The sequence below is a fragment of the Alosa pseudoharengus genome, unplaced genomic scaffold (assembly GCF_046254945.1).
Source record: "Alosa pseudoharengus isolate Yale_2024_CS ecotype anadromous, Long Island Sound unplaced genomic scaffold, YU_APseudo_1.1 YU_APseudo_1.1_scf_19, whole genome shotgun sequence".
Classification (NCBI taxonomy): Eukaryota; Metazoa; Chordata; class Actinopteri; order Clupeiformes; family Clupeidae; genus Alosa; species Alosa pseudoharengus.
The window spans coordinates 37,346,353-37,361,564 of record NW_027468657.1 but is presented as its reverse complement, the minus strand read 5'-3'; the positions used below and the strand labels follow the sequence as shown (position 1 = coordinate 37,361,564).

At 39.7% G+C, this 15,212-nt stretch overlaps 1 protein-coding gene across 2 annotated transcripts in view; it reads right to left on the bottom strand.

The window, feature by feature from the left end:
• myot (myotilin) overlaps positions 1-15,212 on the bottom strand; it is a 215,740-nt gene that overhangs the window by 69,843 nt on the left and 130,685 nt on the right. The window lies entirely within an intron of this gene.

Below are 15,212 nucleotides of genomic sequence, written 5' to 3'. Positions count from 1 at the left end.
ATAGGTAAGAAAGGTCTTATAAGCGTATTAGTTATCCATCTCTTTGTCTTATACACCATTAACAAGCATTAACAAGCTGCTTGTTAACACTTACAACTGTTAACAAATATGCTTGTAAGTAACTTAAAAGGCTGCTTATTAACACTTACAAGCTGGATGTTAACAGTTAGTTAATGTTATTAAAGGATAACAACAGTTAACTAATTGTTAGTAATGAATTGTTAACTGCTTATTATGCACTGTTAATACCTAAAGCACATGTTATTCTAAAGCGTTACCAAATCCTTCTATTGCCAGTTGGTGGCGCTATACAACACAGATTAATTAGGCATGTAAATATGATCATAATAATAATTTACCCAATTTTTTTTAAATTTCCAACCAATGCGTTCTCAATGTCTGGCACACTTCTTGTTTGGTCAGGTGGTGGTGCTAGACTAAGTTGGCAGTTTGGGCATGTGGATATCATCAGATATATATTAACTAATATTTTGTTAATAACTTCCATTTTGTAAAATTTCAGATCAATCAGTCAAAGATAGTCCGGGCCATAAATGAAAAATTCTGTAACCCTGTAGGCATTTTTGAGGAAAAGTTATCATACATGATTTTTTGAAAGTTCAATGTCTTCTGAATATGAATCCACTGTATAACATTGAGATAAGGGTCTCAGTTTTTCACAATTGTTATTGAAACAATACGTGTATTGGTCAACATTTTTTACTAATACCATGAAACTTTCCTAGTTTGTTACTTACATTAACACAAGTAACTTTTGTATTGCAAGTTTTCTTAAATGTTATGTATTCTCTATGTATATATGCACTAATTTGCATACATTTCCAAAAACTGAAATCTGAACACTGGATGAAGACAACTTCAAAATGAATGTTTCATTTTGTTGACATTAGATACAATCATTTTACTAGGATAATTTTGGATACCACTTTTCATCATTCATTAAAGGCCCACACAACGGTGATTTATGGCAGGCGACCGGCAAAATTTAATAGAATCTATTGAAGTAAATGGGGCAACGCATACGGCAAGTGGAACGACATCCGACGTTCGCTCTAATAGACCCCTTTCTATATTTCAGGGTGATTTTGATATGTCATAATAGAAAAACAGCTGTCAGTGTATCTCCACTGAATCGATCAGTCGCCAGTAGTGTTAATAGTAAAGCAAACACAATTCCACCGTTGCGTGTGACAGTCGAGTCGCCGGCCGTGTATGGTGGGCTTAAATCAAAATATGCTGTCAGTAGTCTTAAAATATCGATTTTTGGCATAACATAAAATTTGATATTATTCAAGCTATAATATATAAACAAAACCCGCTGTAAAAGCTTTCAGAATATAGGCGAAGTCCCTCCACATAACATACTGTAATATTGCAACGCTTCTAGGACACTTATCAGGCATCTATTTCGGGCAGAACTGCGCGTGCGCAAGGTTTCACGACACCAACCTCGCTCCAAATGCGAGATCACAACACATGATTGCCACGATGTAATCAGAACATACCACATGATTGGCACAATGTATTCACATGGCGGCGGAAGGGGCGGAATATGTGTAGACAACTGCCATTTTTTTGCGTTATGAACTAACCCTACACATTTCTATGGGAGATTCTATGAGTGCTGTGTCTCCTCATTAGAAAGTCTCTGATATAGATAGGAATAAATCTGGAGAGTTTGATGTAGGTAAGTGCTACTGAAGTGTTTCAGAATGTGAGGAAAAAATATTTTAGGGAAACAACCTTTAAAAATATGGTTTGGAATTGAAATCTGCGGATTCAAATCAGAAGTGTAGTAAAGCACCACTACCTGTGGACGACACCAGGATGGATAGCTGCTTCTTCGGGCCTTGCTTTACGAAGCATGAGTATCCACACCTGGCCTTTCTGGAGTTCACTCACAAGATGTGACCCCACATGCACGCCAAATGATTGCAAAAGGCTACAGTTTATTCACCCCTAACTTCCACAATAATTCTACCCATGGTAGTGCCTCCTCATTGCACTCCTATTCTGAGACAGGAAATAATGCAACAAACCACAATGAAACATGCCATCTACCCAATTCCTGCACAAGACAGACTGAGGGTGTTTTACAGCAGATACTTTATTGTGGCAGAATATGGCAGCATCAAAGAATGCCAGCAGGAGTCTCTATGCCCCTCTCATGCTCCAGTATCCAAATCCTTTTTACCAACCTAAAGTGTTGACCTCACCCTTTAGAAGCAGTCATTGAGCCTGCCTTCTGTCCAAAAGGCAGAACAAGCTGTGGCTACACACTTTATGTCTAGAAAGATCTGTTTATCTGTTTTAGGGTCAAGCAGTGGGCCATGCACTGTCAAAGCACACTGACTTGTGGAGGCTATTGCTTCACCATAAAAGGCATCAGGCTACAGGCCCCATCACTTAAGGGCTGTGTTGCAGCATCTTGGAGGTGCGACTCTATTGAACATATCTGTCTAAGTGCAAGCTGGGCTTTGTGTGATACCTTTGCCCACATTTATAGCCTGCATTGGTAGGCTGATCTGTGCTTTCAACTTCACGCACTTCATGCCTCACACCAGCACCTGCATAGCATGATGCTGCAGTTCTACAGTAGGCAGTGCTTCGACTTGGCCAGCTTCCCTCGCGGTCCGCGCGCGGGATCACGCGGCATCACGCAAATTTAATTTGTATTTTTCCAGTGACGCTGCAACGACGCTGCAACAAACGGCAGAGGTCTCAAGTGAGCAGGGTGTCTCGTAAAAAGAAATGGAGCTGGAAAACCCTACACAGACTTCACTACAGACTTTAGCAGACTGGTTTAGAAATAATTTAATAGCCAGTATTATGCCTGCCCTGCCCTAATAAAGCAATATTTGGTCAACGGCGAGTGAATCCCGTTTGCAGCCGTAGAAGAAACGCAGGACAAATTAAACATTCTGGTTTTCTCCGAGTGCAACGATGATAGACAGACATCATTTGGACAAAATATAGAGCATATTAACTCTTTCCCGACAGGGCCAAAATAGGCCAAAAATTACTCCTTTGATATTTCATTCTGCTGTGGGTGACCTAAGCATATCTCAAAGAAACAGTCCATTTTCTCTTAAGCCAGATAGTTAGGCTACAGAAATATATGTTTGACATGACAATTATGTATTATTTATATATGCTAATTAGCATAAATTAGCATACCATTTGCATATTCCGGGCACATTTTTTGAGTTTGTGAAGTTCTACAGTTTCAACACAACATGTTATAAAAAAAGTGAAATAGCAGAAAGTTGCATTTACCTGTTGGCTAAATAAATACCAAGTTTGGTAGCAATTGGGTGAAAGGAACTCTAAATAACTCATTTTGAAATGATGTATACAGACGAGCCTAAATAACCATTATATAGTTTTATTATCAAAATTAGTTGCAATATCACATTTGTATCAAAAAAATAACTTACAATTTCATCTCATACATATTATTTTGGTTAATAATCATGTTTTTTTTTTTGGTCAATGTGTAATAATCATGTTAACACAGTTTAGACTGTTAAAACAAATGAACAGTTAAAATGACCCAACAGAGTCAGTGTTGCTGAAAATGACCCAACAGATTCAGATACCTCCCACACGGAGTTACACTACAGATTTGGCCCCTACCCTCTCACACCACACAGTTTCATATCACTAGACAACATGGGCATATGTACTTTAAAAAAAAGATGAACAGTATGTCATTACTACCACTGAACCTCGGTCGATTGTCATTACTCGCCATGTTGAAATATCGCGATCGGCGCTTGACAACCAATCACAAAATATAAAATCTAACCAATAGCAAAAATTCAACACATATCCAAGGAAAACCCATTTATTTGATAGGCTTAGACACTCATTGACATACAAAGACGTTTTCGCGGGGTTTCAGTGAAGAAAAATTATACTTTTATTAATTTCCGTCATCAGTACGTACGTACTAATTTCTCTATGGGCTGTCGGGAAAGAGTTAACCTCCGTTGTTCAGCCAAATGCCTTCCTGTTACGTCCTGTTATCACGGAGTTACAGGCGATAAACGATTTTTGATGGTCAAAAGTTTACTTCATTAGCGTTTATTTTTTTTATTATTAAAGAGTGTTTTTCATTTAAAGGCTTTGACGTTTAGTGCTCTCCCCAATCCCAGACGTTCACATTGCATGTTTGTTTGTAATGGATGCAACCGCGAGATACGCTTGTCATAAGCGCCGATACCGTGGGTGCTCCGTCTCTCGGGCACCCACTGAAAACATTGAGCACCCACGTGTGCCAGCTTACAGCCCCGGCTAAATTTACATTAATTTAAAATCAAACATCGCAGTTTATGTTAAATTCAGCATCTCTCATAATGTGATTGGATATGTTGCTGTCAATTCCCTACTCCATATACTAACCACCAATGAGAGCGTCTCTCGTATGAAAATTCCTGACACTTCCCACCTGAAGAATTAACGCAAGGCTTTGTCGGGTCTTCAGCCCCGAATGTTTAAAATGTATATAGCCCTGAATATCATTTTAAAAGTAGTCTGACAAAGCTTATTGTTTTGTGACACAGCTAAACACTGGTACCTCATAGAACGTCTATAACATAGCCTAGGTGGTCGCAACTCACAAAAGTAAAGCAGATAGAAAGAACTCATGCAAATCTAGCCTACAACACGCAGACGGCTTCATGCGCAGGGAAGAGAGCGCGCGCGTGCGCACTGTGCTTTATGATTGTTGGCTTCTGATGGTATCTTGCTAATTCACTGAACTGCATTAGGTGACACAAATGGTATTGCCTTTATCTTATAACTCCTTGTCTGAGCGACTACCAGGCCTATGGTTTTTAAAAGTCAGATGTTCCCTGACAAAGACATTCGAAAATTAAGAATGTTTATTGACTTGAAAAATACACTAATTTTTGCAAACTCCCTTCATTCAACCCTTGAAGACATCGCGGTCTGGTGCGCTATGTAGATCGTTTCTCGTACCATTTAATTTCTCAGAATGTAGGTCTACTAGGCCTACAATAACATCATCATCAAATACATCTTTTATTTTTAGTTAATCAACCACAAAGAGTAGCATAGGCCTACTGTGCACAGTGCACTGACAACTGTAGCAGCCCAAGGTAACCAGTTGTTGTAGATGAGAGGCAACCCCTTGTTTCAGATAGCCTGGACAACATGTTAACTGGGTGTTGCTTACGTTATTAATTAATGGTAGCCTACAATAGTTAATTGATTCGCGTAACATATTAGTTGGCTCAAAGAGTAGGGAATCAGGATGGAGAGAGTCACGCGTGTGTTGCTTTTGCGGGATCGAATCCAGTTTAATGCTAGTTTTCAAAACATATATTTTTTTACATGTCTTTTGTCCGAGTAGGCTAGCTGTAATGTAGCCGAGCGCTCATGGCGTATGAAAAGCGACTTCAAACCGCCTAAAACAACTTGTTTGTGAATGTCTGACAACTGCTGCAGCGCATGCACGAGCAAGGAAACCAGTAGGTGGAGAAACCAGAAGGCACACAACACCGGAACGATTTTAAGGCTATTTCGCATAGGCTACTCAATGGTGCTATTTCACACGCATTATAACGACCCCCACTCACCGGGGTTAGGTGGAAGGTGTTAATAGACGATTGGCGTAGCCTACAGTGGACTAGGGATGTCAAAATTGCTCAAAAATGACGTTCGAATATCCCCTCTAAAATAAACACATGTATTCGAATATATTGGAATATCTAGGCTATATTATTTGCGCATTATGTCAGTGACGCGCATCATGTCATCTGTTTTTAACTTGTATGGTTATTGCTTGACAGGGGGGATCCCAAGCAGCTTTCAGCCATGGCATTTCCTAATTCACCCGACACTGATATTCAAAATGTTGAAACTATTTCAGCATAGCCTATAAGCAGTTTAATTAAGTGTAATGTTAGTTGTAAACAAATGGGCTACTTGGTGAGGCTTGGCCTCACAGATGCGCTCGGGCCTCAAATCTTCACGATAGGCCTAAGTTATTAACTGACCGCCCGATATACGTTGGCTGGGGGGCAGGGGGGGCCATCAGACATTTGTTCCCAAGGGTCTATGAATTGTTAATCCGGCCCTGCCCCCAAAGAACGCAACTTTCCACCTCTGAGACAGCTTAAAAGAAGTCTAGAGGACTCCTAACTCACTAAGACCTACTTACTGTAGGCTGCGGAAAACACAGGCCTTTTTTTTGGGCAAGCCTGCATCCGAGGCATGCCTTCTGTTGAAGAATTTTATATAAATCCTGCGCTAACAGTAGGCTAATCCTCCTACCCCACCCCCCCCCTACCACAGCTGTGGATAGTGTGGCATGCTCACGCTTTATGTCTCCTTCTTGCAAACTAGGCCTATAGCCCAACCATTTACGTCTTCAAAAAATAACAACTGGCCAGATATGCCTTCATATCTTTGGGCTTCATCCAGCATTTTGTTCTTCCACTGGAAATGACTCCTACATTTGCTGCCTGCTGCATCCTTTATGTTTGTATTGTTTAGAAAATGTTTGACGTCTTGAGTTAATGCATTAAACATTGTTTGCTGGTAACCAGCCACAAATAGCCTACAGATTCTTGCGTGCGTACATTCTCTTTTCTCTCCAAAATGTGCCCGTTCTATAGGCTGGCCAAGTGCGTAATTCTGCGGCATAAAGCAGATGTATTTGTTTATTATACAGAAAAATGAAAATAACCTGTCAAGCAGTCAATTGACTACATTGCAGTCAATAAGTTGGGCAAATTACGAAACCAAAACGTGGGTCATAGTTGTCTAAGCCTCTGCTGTGAGGCCAAACCCATGAACAAAGACGCATTGATATCTGCAATAGAGTTTTTTTTGGCGAAACAAGCTCACAGCCGAACGAGTCATAGCACTGAAGGGAGAGACAACTGGCATGTGATCTCCCCACGGGCCAATGGATGTACAAGTTTTCTCCTGTGCCTACGATATTTAATCCAGTGTTTTGTCAAGTTACAAAATGCTATTCGTTTTAACTACGAATGAAGTACTCTTTGTATAGGGTACTATCTTAATTGCTTTATACTCAATACTTGACCAATGGCTATTGCATATGTCTATTGAAAGTGAGAATGTGGCATGTGATCTACTGTGTAGGCTTCATAAAATAAAATAAACAGATTGCTAATGGCTTACAAGCTGATCTGGGGTGCGTTTCCCGTACAACTACAGAGGTTAGCTTTTTACAGGATGCATCGTTCAACTAACCAACATGTAAGTTACGACTGTTTCCCAAAACTGTCGTACTTACATAGTACTGTAAGTTTGGACCATGATAGTTTCCAAACTTCAGTAGTCTGGACTAAGGTGGTTAATGACGTTTAGTAGCACGTGAACGGGCACCTGCACATACTTCTGTGGCGCATTGCGTTAAGGCCGGCAGATGACAGCCGCCGTTGCACAGCAGTTACCAGTCCCCTGTCCAAGAGTTCGAATCTGGGTTAAGATTTTGACAACAATATTGACAATATTGATGTTGTTTACCTAAGTTTATCTTTTGTGCAGATCATATTATCAAAATCAGAATCAGCCTTCTTGGCTTGGTTTGCGTAAACTAACAAGGACCCCCCCCCCCCCTCCATATTCTCAGCTGACTCGTCAAAAAGTGCGCACCACCTTATTATTATCTGCAGGTGTGTGACTTACTTACGTGCACATGACTGCAAATTGACTTTTAGTTATGTATGGTGGTTAGAAGTGTAAATATCAATTAGAAACCTAAATATATTTATAATTATTAATTTGCAAACAAATAACTGGTGTCAGTGACGTCTTTGACATGAAGATCCCTGGAACTATGCTTCTACTAGCATTCTACCACAGGTCGAGAGGTGTAGTTGTAACTACACAACTTTACGATAGTGGTTGCGAACGTTGCTACTATGGTTTTGGGAAACACTAACGTAGTGTGTAACAATGCCTTGCATAAGTTCCAAATATGAATGTAATTCCGCGGCATAAAGCAGATGTATTTGTTTATTGTACAGAAAAATAAAAATGACATGTCAAGCAGTCAATTGACTACATTGCAGTCAAGAAGTAGGGGAAATTAATTTACGAAACCAAAACGTGGGTCATAGTTGTCTAAGCCTTTATAGCGTAGCCTGTTAAAAACGTCGCAGAAGCCTACCCAAGGCTACAGATTAATTCTGAACAATTATTTCTCTACTGGCTCAATTATCACACCACTGTTTTGATTTGCGTAGTTGCGTTAACCCAACACTGACAATAATGTAGACAGCAAATTTCGATTTCGATTTCCGTTACCACCGTGTAGTCAAGCCTTAAGCCATACCCAAGTAGCCTAAATCGAGGTAAATCGAGCTTTTTCAGAAGGGGCGGCAGGCAGAGCGATGTACAGTGGCAGAGCGACGCACAGTGGCTGAAAGTGGTACTAAAGCTTCACGCAGCTTCACGCCTCGTAATGCGCGAATGAAGTGGTGATTTGAAAGCGATGCCCACTGTATGTCAGACATGCCTAAGACAGTCTAGACCAGGGGTGTCAAACTCATATTAGATAGTGGGCCAGATTTGTTGGGATGAGACCTCGTGAGGGCCGTTATTGTCATGGTCATTATCATTTTTCTGCATGGGTATGAGTGTTGTTTGATATACTCCTTTTCCATAGCCACTTATAAGCAAACAAGTACAAATCATGTGCTACTGTCATATATAACGCCATTTCTCTCTTCAAATAACCTACTTCCATGTCAGTTCTTTTAGCCTCTTCCTTCCTGAGGATGATTTGTAGTGCTAGGTTTAATCAATGTATCATAGAGATATTGCTTCTTACACATTGTTGAAGACTATCTTTTTTTCTAATTTCCTTTAGGCCGTATGAAACCTGCTGGCGGGCCTGATCTGGCCCCCGGGCCTTATGTTTGACACCCCTGGTATAGACACTAAAAGCTCGTAAGGACCCTGCCTACTCTGTGTTGTCGGCTCGCGGCAAGTAAACTAGAATGTCAGTATACAAGACTCTAGCCTATATGTCAGTATTCAACTTCTGCAAGGTTTGTAGTTGATGGTAGTTTAGTGCAAGACATAATTGTCCGTTATCGCCAGTGAGGCACAGTAGGCTATACAGTATGTGTTGCCATTGGTTAACACTGAGTGAACTCACCTAAAAATATAACATTCCTTAACTGTTATGAAAATATTAGTTCAGTTCATCACATGATCTGGTAACGTCTCATGTTTTCCTTTAAAGAACTGAGGATATATTCATAACTGTTATATTTTGCAACATTTGTATGTTTGAAGAACCTATAAAATGTACAATATTGTTTTAATCAACTTAAGATTTTAACTGTACCATCCACTTTTTGCTTGTTTCTTTCTTGACTTAGAGTTTTGGGTAGCCATTTTGTTTTTATTATTTAGAACTAAACAGTGGATTTTACATCTTGTTATACAGCAGAAATGGATTCAGCACCTAAAAATCATATTGAAATAACCCATGAAGTACTTTTCCTCAAAAATGCCTACCACATTTTTTCCAGGGCTATTTCTCACATTTCGGCTCTGACTATGAACGTTTTTGGCACATTTCCTGCTTGGCCAGATGGTGACGCTTTGCTAGGCATGTGAATTACACATGTGAATATCATCACGGGGGCAGCCGTGGCCTACTGGTTAGCACTTCGGACTGAAGTGCCCTTGAGCAAGGCACCTAACCCCTTACTGCCCGAGCGCCGCTGTTGTTGCAGGCAGCTCACTGCGCCGGGATTAGTGTGTGCTTCACCTCACTGTGTGTTCACTGTGTGCTGAGTGTGTTTCACTAATTCATGGATTAGGATAAATGCAGAGACCAAATTTCCCTCACAGGATCAAAAGAGTATATATACTTATACTTATTACACATGTCAATATCATCACAATAATGATATCCAATATTTTATAAAGGTTCAGATCAATCAGTTAAGGCATTGCCCATTTCTGGCACATTTCCTGCTTGGCCAGGTGGTGGCGCTATGCCAGGCAGGCCCATTGGGTGTCTGGATATCATCATAATCATAATATCTATTAACCTGAGAAGTTTCAGACCGTTCATTCAATGCACTGTGACATTTCCTGTTTATGTGGCGAGATATTAAAGTCATAACATATTACAACATATCAAAAATCCCTTCACAATTTAACATCAGCGACATCTTGGCATCATGTTTGCCAAATTTCACATGAATTTGACAAACCATCTAAGAAGAGTAGTTAAAATTGATCATGTGATATCAGTGTAATTGCCATTCTTTCTGTTGCCAGTTGGTGGCGCTATGCCAAATATGTATTATGGGCATGTGAATATCATCATTACCATGGTATTCAATGACCTGTGAAATGTAAAACATTTCAAGCAATGCATGGTGAATTATGACACATTTATTGTTTATGTGGAAGGGTATAAAAATTCATAGTTTCGCCTATGCAGTACCACTTTTAGCTCCAGCCTAGCATAGATCATTGAATCAGATTAGACCATTAGCATCTCGCCTGCTAGCATCAAGATTTCCGATAATTTTCCTATTTCAAATTTGTCTCCTCTCAAGTTAGAAAGTGTAATAAGACCAACGGAATATGAAATGTGACGATTTTCTAGGCTGATTTGACATGGAACTACTGTATACTCTCATTCAGGCGTAATAATCCAGTCACTAACCAATTTGTCTGCTGCAGCTCAACCTTGTTGCTGGAAGTTAGCCTACGGGGACTATTTTCAGGTGCTGCATGATATCATTGTGCTGCTGCGCCCATGGTGTTCCTTGATTATTATGCTGGAATGAGAGTATAGTTCCAAGTCTGCCAGTACCATGAGATGAAAAACAACCTCACACCATGATGCCTCTACCTCCAAACCTCACTGTTGGTATGGTATTTTTAGGGTGATGCACAGTGCCATTTCTCCTCCATATATGGTGTGTAGTATGACATCCAAAAAGTTAAATTTTGCTCTTCACCAGAACGAGCTTCGACATGTTTTTCTTCAGTGAACTGCTATCAGTTGTTTGCATAGAGTTTGACTGTCTTATTATATCAGGGGATCTAAACTTGCATGTGGATAATCCTGAAAACAATTATGCCAAGGAATTCATTGCACTAATCGATACTTTCTCCCTAACACAGCATGTACAGGGGCCAACACACTCTCTCGGCCAAACCCTCGACCTTGTTATCACAAAGGGTCTCGATGTCTCTACAGCTGTTAAAGACCTGGCCTTATCTGATCATTTCTGCGTGTTCTTTGATGTGTCTATGTCCCCACACACTCAAAACACAGCTATGATGGTAAAAAGGAGAATCATAAATGATCAGACAAGTGCTCTCTTTGAGCAAGCACTTTCACTAAAGTCAAGACAACTGTCAGACTCTGAAGACTTATTTGATCACTTTAATGCAAAAATGGCAAACATTATGGATGACATTGCTCCATTACAATTCAAGCAAGTTAAGGACAAACAGAAAGCACCATGGAGGCAAAATCCTGCAGTTAAACTTCTAAAAAGAGAGTGTAGGAAGACTGAAAGAAAATGGCGTAAATACAAACTTCAGATCCACTATGAAATCCATAAAGAGATGCTCCGCACATATAACTCTGAAATATGCAAAGCAAGACAGTCTTTCTTTTCTAACATTATCAATAGAAGTTCAAATAACACTCGTATTCTATTTTCAACTGTTGATAAGTTAACAAATCCCCCCTCACAATTAGCGCCTGAACTTCTCTCAACTAATAAATGCAATGAGTTTTCATCTTTTTTAAAGGTAAAATTGACAAAATCAGACATATCTGCTCAATTACAAATTCAACAACCTGAACTTCCAGCAACAAACAGAGGGAAACTAAACATGATGTCAGAGTTCAGCTTGATAGACTACGAAACACTTGAAAAAACGGTACAGAATCTCAGCTCTTCCACATGTGTCTTAGACACTCTGCCTACCAATTTCTTCAAAACTGTTTTTCACCTCATAGCGGCGGACGTCCTTCAAATTGTAAATGTATCACTGCTGTCTGGCACTTTTCCTAAGTCACTGAAAACAGCTGTTGTAAAGCCACTTCTCAAGAAGAATAACCTGGATGCCTCCATGCTAAACAATTACAGGCCCATATCCAATCTACCTTTTATTGGCAAAATTATTGAAAAAGTAGTCTTTAATCAATTAACCACCTTCCTAACATCAAATGGGTATTTTGATTACTTTCAGTCTGGTTTTCGGGCAAATCACAGCACTGAAACAGCTCTCATTAAAGTTTCCAATGACATACGCCTCAACACAGATTCAGGTAAAACATCAGTCCTAGTGCTACTGGACCTTAGTGCAGCATTTGACACTGTTGATCACAATATTTTACTACACAGACTAGAACACTGGGTTGGATTTACAGGCATAGTTATCAGCTGGATAAAATCATATCTACAAGAAAGGAGCTTCTTTGTTGCCATCGGAAACTGTACCTCAACACCAACGTCCTTGACCTGTGGTGTTCCCCAGGGGTCAATCTTGGGGCCACTATTATTCAACCTCTATATGCTTCCACTTGGACAAATCATTCAAAATAATTTGATTTCATATCATAGCTATGCAGATGACACACAAATTTACTTAGCTCTATCACCAAACGACTATGGTCCTCTTGAATCTATGTGTCAGTGTATAGAACAAATCAACACCTGGATGTCTCAAAATTTTCTTCAGCTGAACAAAGAAAAAAACTGAAGTAATTATATTTGGTAAGAATGAGGAAAGACTTAGGGTTGCCACTCTCCTTGGCACAAAAGGGTTGAAGGCAAAGGATACTGTTAAAAATCTTGGTGTATTAATTGACAGTGATCTAAATTTCAACAGCCACATGAAAGCGATAACTAAATCAGCTTTTTACCACCTCAAAAATATTGCCAAACTCAGAGGGTTGATGTCAAAATATGACTTAGAAAAACTCATTCATGCATTTATCTCCAGCAGGGTTGATTACTGCAATGGACTGTTCACAGGCCTTCCTAAAAAGACTATTAAACAGCTTCAGGTGATACAAAATGCAGCAGCTAGGATTCTAACAAAAACTAAAAGAACTAACCACATTACTCCAATTCTTAAGTCCTTGCACTGGCTTCCAGTAAGTCACAGAATTGACTTTAAAGCACTATTGCTTGTTTATAAATCAGTAAATGGAGCAGGACCTAAATACTTGTCAGACATGCTTCAGCAGTACACACCTTCTCGTCCTCTCAGGTCCCAGGTGAAAAACCTGCTAGTAAAACCTACAGTTAGAACTAAACATGGTGAAGCAGCTTTTAGCTGCTATGCGGCTCAGCTGTGGAACCAACTTTCGGATGACATCAAAAAGGCCCCAACTGTAGCCAGTTTTAAATCTAGACTTAAGACCAAACTGTTCTCAGATGCTTTCTGCTAACTGTGCCGAGTAACAAATTCTGAATCTGCCTTGATAATTATTCTACTTTGTCTTTTATTACTTTTTTTACTACTTTTGCCTTTGTTTTGCTTACTAATTATTCTTTATTTTTAAATGATTTTACCTTGTTTTATGTTTCCTTTTTATTATGATCTTTACCTTTTAACTATTCTTTGACTATATTGCCCTTCTATGCTTTTATTTGTTATTATTGTTTGGTTTTGTTTATGTAAAGCACATTGAATGACCTCTGTGTATGAAATGCGCTATATAAATAAACTTGACTTGACTTGACTTAATAGTCATGCGGGCTGTCCGCCATCTTTCTTTGGAAGCTGAGCTAGGCTTAGGCTAGGCTCTTGTCCTGCAGAGAAAGCTGATAAGTAACGACGATGGCGGATGGTAAATTTGAAACTGATATGGCAAATGGGGATTCTGAAGATCTGGTGTGCGAAGACCTGCTTGTCGAGTAGGAAGACCCCGGGCCGACTGGAGCAGGGGCAGTGTCAGTGCTCTCGCGAAATCAGCTTGAAGGTCAGTAGCCTAACGTTACTCACAAATTAGTAGCACATTAGTTAAATGACGGATATGCTAGCCTATGCTGTCAATTTGCAGGACATCTGACATGGACATATGTAAAATGCGATTTTCGTATGAACAAGTAGCCTGATGATGTGCTGGTGGTAAGGTTTGCAAAATGGTGATTTTTAAAATTTCCATATGTAGAACAGGACCTTAATGACTCCCTCTGTGTCCTTGGCTACTTCCTGGGGGAGTTACTTGGTAGAGTGAAGAGCAGTGAAAGGCAGGGAATTCTGGGAGTTGTTGGCTTTAATCCACATGAACCAAAAATACATTTTTGGCTTTTTCTCGGTCAAGAAGGCACTGACTTCAATGATGACTCCATATTTCTACTACATAAATGACTTTATTTAAATACACATTCATCTTCCCAGTGGTGAAATGCTCCTTTAATTTTCCTTCACTTCCTGCTTCTGCCATAGCTCCACCCCCTTACTTTCTCAGGTAGCACCTTAAAGCAAAGTTATTTTAGGCAAGTTCCTCCACTCGGCAGCCATATTGCAACGCTTTTTTGGCACTTATCAGGCATGTATTTCGGCAGAAATGCGCGTGCGCAAGGCTTCACGCTCCAGCGGCGAGATCACAACACATGATTAGCACGATGTCTTCACAACACACCACATTATTGGCTCAATGTATTCAACACACCACATGATTGGCTCAACGTATTCACATGTCGACGTTTTGCCTCGGAAGGGGTGGGATAGGTGTAGACAACTGCCATTTTGCCGTTACAAACTAACCCCATGCATTTTTTTGAGGGTTTTTTGAGTGCTGTGTCTCCTCATTAGATAGTATCTGCTTAAAGCACCAGTTCAGTTTTTCAGATCAGTCATTTTAAAACTTATCAAACATACTTTCTGGTCACCTGCATTTTTGAGGCTTTCTTATATAGCAGCAAAACACTGTACTGTCTGTAATGTTTATAAAACCAACATGCATTAATTAAATATTTTCTATACTCAAATGCATTTTAATATTGATTCTATTCATTAATCAATTTTTAACATAATTAAAAAAATATTACACATTCACAGTAAACCTTTTTTACACTATAATGGGTAATAGTGGCTCTGGTAAAAAGGCTCTATTGTTAGTGTATCTTTACCAGGGCTCCCACTCCCGCATAGCCTACTAAACACATACGTTGACTTTGAAT